Source organism: Theropithecus gelada, chromosome 3, assembly GCF_003255815.1.
Source record: "Theropithecus gelada isolate Dixy chromosome 3, Tgel_1.0, whole genome shotgun sequence".
NCBI lineage: Eukaryota > Metazoa > Chordata > Mammalia > Primates > Cercopithecidae > Theropithecus > Theropithecus gelada.
This window is the reverse complement of record NC_037670.1, coordinates 16,038,693-16,045,584: the sequence shown is the minus strand read 5'-3', so window position 1 is coordinate 16,045,584 and position 6,892 is coordinate 16,038,693.

The following is a 6,892-nucleotide window of genomic DNA, read 5'->3' as shown; positions in this document are numbered from 1 at the left end:
ATGGTCTTGATCTCCTGACCTCGTGATCCGCCTGTCTCAGCCTCCCAAAGTGCTGGGATTATAGGCTTGAGCCACCGCGCCCAGCCTAAAACATTTTTTTAAATTATTTTATTTTATTTTATTTTATTTTAATTTTTTGAGACAGGGTTTTACTCTTCACCTAGGCTGGAATATAGTGGCAAGATCGCGGCTCACTGCAGTCTCGACCTCCTGGGTGCAAGTGATTCTCCCATCTCAGCCTCCTGAGTAGCAGGGATTACAGGTGTGCACCACCATACCCGCTTAATTTATTGTAGAGATGGAGTTTCACCATGCTAGCCAGACAGGTTTCGAATTCCTGGGCTCAAGCAATCTGCTAGCCTCGGCCTCCCAAAATGCTGGGATTACAGATGTTAGCCACTGTGTCTGGCCAAAACAATTTTTTCTAAAGGACAAAATATGTGACTTGGTACATTATCAAAGGAGAAATACAGGTAGCAAATAAGGATATGAAAAGACGCTAAACATCATTTGACATTAGGAAAAGGCAAATTAAAACTTCCCACTTGTAATCCCAGCACTTTTTTTTTTTTTGAGACGGAGTCTTGCTCTGTCCCCCAGGCTGGAGTGCAGTGACTCAATCTCCGCTCACTGCAAGCTCCGCCTCCCGGGTTCACGCCATTCTCCTGCCTCAGCCTCCCGAGTAGCTGGGACTATAGGCACTCGCCACTACGCCCGGCTAATTTTTTGTATTCTTTAGTAGAGACGGGGTTTCACTGTGTTAGCCAGGATGGTCTCGATCTCCTGACCTCGTGATCCACCCGCCTCGGCCTCCCAAAGTGCTGGGATTACAGGCGTGAGCCACTGTGGCCGGCTTTTTTTTTTCTTGAGACGGGGTCTCGCTCTGTCGCCCAGACTGGAGTGCAGTGGTGCGATCTCGGCTCACTGCAAGCTCTGCCTCCCAGGTTCACGCCATTCTCCTGCCTCAGCCTCCCCAGTAGCTGGGACTACATGCACCTGCCACCACGCCTGGCTAATTTTTTTGTATTTTTAGTAGAGATGGAGTTTCACCGTGTTAACCAGGATGATCTCGATCTCCTGACCTCGTGATCTGCCCACCTCGGCTTCCCAAAGTGCTGGGATTACAGGCATGAGCCACTGCTCCTGGCCAATCCTAGCACTTTGGGAAGCCAAAGCAGGAGGATTACTTGAACTCGGGAGTTCAAAACCAGCCTGGGTAACATAGAGGGACCCTGCCTGTATAAAGAGAGGAAAAAACGGCCAGGCATGATGGCTCACACCTTAATCCCAGCACTGTGGGAGGCTTAGTGGGGTGGATCACCTGAGGTCAGAAATTTGAGACCAGCCTGGCCAACATGGCGACACCCCATCTCTGCTAAAACTACAAACATTAGCCGGGCGTGGTGGCATGTGCCTGTAGTCCCAGCTACTCGGGAGGCAGAGGCTGGAGAATTGCTTGAACCTGGGAGGTGGAGGTTGCGGTGAGCCCAAGATAGAGCCACTGCACCCCAGCCTGGACAATGCAGCGAGACGCCAAAAGAAAGAAAGAAAGAAAGAAAGAGAGAAAGAGAGAAAGAAAGAAAGGAGGGAGGGAGGGAGGGAGGGAAGGAAGGAAGGAAGGAAGGAGGGAAGGAAGGAAGGAAGGAAGGAAGGAGGGAAGGAAGGAAGGAAGGAAGGAAGGAAGGAAGGAAGGAAGGAAGGAAGGAAGGAAGGAAAAGAAAAAAAAGAAGTAAAAACCAAAATCAATGAGCATCAAGGAGATACCACAACATACCTGTTAGAATGGCTAAAATCCTAAAATCCCTCCCACCCAACCCCCCGAAAGCCTAACAATACCTGTTGCCTGTAGACACGTGGAGTGGCTTGTGGGGATGCAAAGTGATCCAACCCCTTTGGAGACAGTTTGTCAGCTCCTCACAGAGCTAAACATAGACTTACCATATGATCTGGCAGTCAGGATCCTAGGTGTTTACCCAACTGATTTGCAAACTTATGTCTAAGCAAAAGTCTGTATGTAAATATTTATAGCAGAGTCATTCCTAATTGCTAAAAGCTGGAAGCAACCAAGATGTTCCTTAGTAAGTGAACGTACACCTAAAACCACTATAACACAAAAAACTTATTTTGAAAAACTGCAACATTGGGAAACATAATTGAGTTGTCAGAAGAGCATAATACTAGTGATTATAATAATAATCACAAAATAATGCTTACCTTGCGCCACATGGGGGCCTGTCTCGGAGATTTCTTTCTTTTTGTTTGTTTGTTTGTTTGTTTGAGACGGAGTTTCACTCTTGTTGCCCAGGTTGCAGTGTAATGGCGCAATCTCGGCTCACCGCAACCTCTGCTTCCCGGGTTCAAGAGATTTTCTTGTCTCAGCCTCCTGAGTAGCTGGGATTACAGGCATGTGCCAGCACTCCTGGCTAATTTTGTATTTTTTAGTAGAGACGGGGGTTTCTCCATGTTGGTCAGGCCAGTCTCGAACTCCCGACCTCAGGTGATCCGCCTGCCTCGGCCTCCCAAAGTGTTGGAATTACAGGCATAAGCCACTGTGCCTGGCCGGAGATTTAAGACTCTTATCGAGACCATCCTGGCTAACACGGTGAAACCCCGTCTCTACTAAAAAAATATAAAAAACTAGCCGGGCGTGGTGGCAGACGCCTGTAGTCCTAGCTACTCCGGAGGCTGAGACAGGAGAATGGCGTGAACCCGGGAGGCGGAGCTTGCAGGGAGCTGAGATCCGGCCACTGCACTCCAGCCTGGGTGACAGAGCAAGACTCCGTCTCAAAATAAATAAATAAATAAATAAAAGACTCCTAGGTTGGCTGGGCGTGGTGGCTCATGCCTGTAATCCCAGCACTTTGAGAGGCTGAGGCAGGCGGATCACAAGGTCAAGTTCGAGACCAGCCTGGTCAATATGGTGAAACCCTCTCTCTACTAAAAATACAAAAATTAGCTGGGCGTGGTAGTGGGCACCTGCAATCCCAGCTACTCGGGAGGCTGAGGCTTGATCCCTCCCAAAGTGCTGGGATCACAGGCGTGAGCCACCGCACCTGGCCAGAGACCCTGCCTCTTAAAACAAAAAACAAAAAACAAAAAAAGTCAGGCTTCATGGCTCACGCCTATAATCCCAGCACTTTGGGAAGCTGAGGTAGGAGGATTGCTTCAGCCCAGGAGTTCAAGACCAGCCTAGGCAACATAGGGACACCCCGTCTTTACAAAAAAAAATTACTTAGGGCAGCCTGGGGAGGGGAATGTACTTCTTCTGTTAAAGGAGTGGGGCTGCAGTGTAGATTTTATTAATGTCTTCATTCATGTCACAAATATTTATTAAGCATCTGTGACTTGACAAACATTATTCTGGGTGCCACAGATACAGAATAAACAAAACGAAGAGAAATACCTGCCCTCCTAGTGTTTGCATTCTCATGGGTGGAGAGGACAATAAACAGGATGAATCCATAGGACACCTGGGGACATGTCAGATGGTGATGCACCTCCTCCACTCTCCTCCCTGAAATTAGGGGAGGCTCATGGAACAGGAGACATCTGCACGGAGACTGGGAGCGGGGAAGTGGAGGCACGCAGACATGGGAGGAAAGAGCTTGTGCAAAGGTCCTGAGGGGGAGCTCAATGTTTGGCTTGGGCCAGGAGTGACTGGGCAAGGGGTCCTGTAGCAGGGGGAAAAAACAGAGAGGTGCAAGGACCTGATTGGGGTCCTGCAGGCCGTGTGAGGACTTAAGTGATGGGGAGCAATTTCAGCATACAAGCCAGGTGCAGTAGCTAACTTCTGTAATCCCAACACTTAGGGAGGCAGAGGTGGGAGGACCGCTTGAGTCCAGGAGTTCGAAACCAACCTGGGCAACAGAGTAAGATCTTTTCCTCCACAAAAACAAACAAGTAAATAAACAACAACAAACAAACGAAAACAAGTTTGAGGCCGGGCGCAGTGGCTCAAGCCTGTAATCCCAGCACTTTGGGAGGCCAAGTCGAGCAGATCACTAGAGGTCTGGATTTCAAGACCAGCCTGGCCAACATGGTGAAACCCCGTCTCTACTGAAAATACAAAAATTAATAGGGATTGATGGTGGGCACCTGTAATCCCAGCTACTCCGGAGACTGAGGCAGGAGAATTGCTTGAACCCAGGAGGTGGAGGTTGCAGTGAACCAAGACTGCACCCCAGCCTGGGCGACAGAGCAAGACTGCCTCAAAACAAAACGAAACAAAACAAAAATAAAAACAAAAAACAACAAGAAGTTTGAGCAGAGGAACTACAGGGTCTGACTTTCCTTTTTATAAGATGGCCTGAGGATACAACTTGTTCAGGCTGGTCTCAAACCCTGGACACAAATGATCCTCTACCTCCGCCTCCCAAAGTACTGGGATAACAGACATGAGCCACCGCGCCCAGCCTGACTTTCCTAACAGCTCCTTCTGGGTGCTATGTTGACAATAGACTGCAGGGGGCAAGGGAAGATCTAGGAGGAAGTGGTGGAACCATTCCAGGACATGGATGATGGCAGGTTGGACCAGGGTGGTGGCCTGGAAAGTGGAGAGAAGAGGGTGAGTTCTGGTTCTAATTTTATTTTATTTTTTTACTTTTTATTTTATTTTAGAGAAAAGGCCACGCTCTAGTAGGCCACAAGGAGCTACTCTTTTCTCTCTCTCTCTCTTTTTTTTTTTTTTTTTTTAATTTGAGACTGGGTCTAACTCCATCACCCAGGCTGGAGTGCAGTGGCGTGATCTCGGCTCACTGCAACCTTAACCTCCTGGACTCAAGCTGAGGCTACAGGCCCCACCACACTCAGCTGATTATTTTTCCTTTTTTTTTGGTAGTAATGGGTCTCATTGTGTTACCCAGGTCACCATAACTGAGCTCGAGTTGGGATGTTTTCCAGAAATGCTTTACCCAAAGAGGCTCTCCAGGTTAGGGTGTGTGTCTGTATGTGTCTGTGTGTGTGTGTGTGTGTGTGTAATAGATTTGTCTATATGTGGTTTTTTTTGTTTTGTTTTGTTTTGTCTTTTGAGACGGAATCTTGCTCTGTCGCCAGGCTGGAGTGCAATGGCGCGATCTCAGCTCACTGCAACCTCCGCCTCCCAGGTTCGAGGGATTCTCTTGCTTCAGCCTCTCAAGTAGCTGGGGCTACGGGACTACTGCGCCACCACGCCCGGCTAATTTTCGTGGTTTTAGTAGAGACGGGGTTTCACCTTGTTGGCCAGGATGATCTCGATCTCTTGACCTTGTGGTCCATCTGCCTTGGCCTTCCAAAGTGCTGAGATTACAGGCATGAGCCTCCATGCCCGGCCATGCTTTCTTATCTCATTTACATGATAAGCTGTCTGCTGGGGAGTTCACAGTATATCCTCACTGAAAAAAAAAAAAAGTCTGATGTTGTAATAGAATACATGTGAGATCACAGTTCCACATGCTTAACAGGCTGCTTAATTTGTGCTGGATGGTAATTGACATAAACAGCGGCGGGCACATGGGTGACTTGGCATACTCTTCGTCTTCTTGCATTCACACACTGATGTCTCTCCAGGATGCTAAAAACTGGAGTTACCTGATACTGCTGATGGGAATATAAGATGGTACAACCATTATGGAAAATGATTTGGCAGCTTCTTCAAGTTCAGTATACAACCCACTTGTCTTAGCCCATTTGAGCTGCTGTAACAAAAATACCATAAACTGGGTAATTTATAAGCAATCAAAATTTGGCTGGGTGCAGTGGTTCATGCCGGTAATCCCAGCACTTTTGGAGGTCGAGGTAGGCAGATCACCTGAAGTCAGGAGTTCAAGACTGGTCAACAGGGTGAAACCCCATCTCTACTAAAAATACAAAAACTAGCTGGGCATAGTGGCACATGCCTGTAATTCCAGCTGTTGGGGAGGCTGAGGCAGGAGAACTGCTTGAACCTGGGAGGCGGAGGTTGTAGTGAGCCAAGATCGCACCACTGCACTCCAGCCTGGGAGACACAGCAACTCTGTTTCAGAGAAAAATAAAATAAAATAAAATAAAATAAAATAAAATAAAATGAAATAAAATAAAATAAAATAGAAATTTATGGTTCACAATTCTGGAGGCTGGGAAGTTTAGGATCAAGGTGCAACCAGATTTGGTGTCTGGTGAGGACCAGTTCCTCATATGTGGTATCTCTTTTTTTTTTTTTTTTGAGACGGAATCTTGCTCTGTCACCCAGGCTGGAGTGCAGTGACTCAATCTCAGCTCACTGCAAGCCCTGCCTCCAGGGTTCACGCCATTCTCCTGCCTCAGCCTCCCAAGTAGCTGGGACTACAGGTGCCCGCCACCACACCCAGCTAATTTTTTTTTTTTTTGTATTTTTAGTAGAAACAAGGTTTCACTGTGTTAGCCAGGATGTTCTCGATCTCCTGACCTCATGATCTGCCTGCCTCGGCTTCCCAAAGTGTTGGGATTACAGGCGTGAGCCACCACGCCCAGCCCATAGCTGTTATCTTTTATGGTGTCCTCACATAGTGAAAGGACAAATAACCTCCCTGAAGCCTCTTTTATAAGGACACTAATCCTTCTAATTTATATCTCCCAAAGGTCCCACCTTTTAATATTGTCAGACTGGGGATTAAGTTTCAACCTATGAATTGTAGGGGATGTAAACATTCAGACCATAGCACTACTCACTCAACATGTTTTAGTTCAGGCTGCCCTAACAAATACCATAGACTGAGTGGCTTAAACAGCAGAAATTTATTTGCTGACAGTTCTGGAGACAGGAGAGACATGAGCAAGGTGCTCGCCAAATGGGCTCCTGGTGAGGGCTCTTTTTCTGGTTTGTAGACTGCCGCCTTCTTACTGTGTCCTCAATGATCTCTTGTTGGCACACTCTAAGAGATAGTAAGTGAGCTCTTTG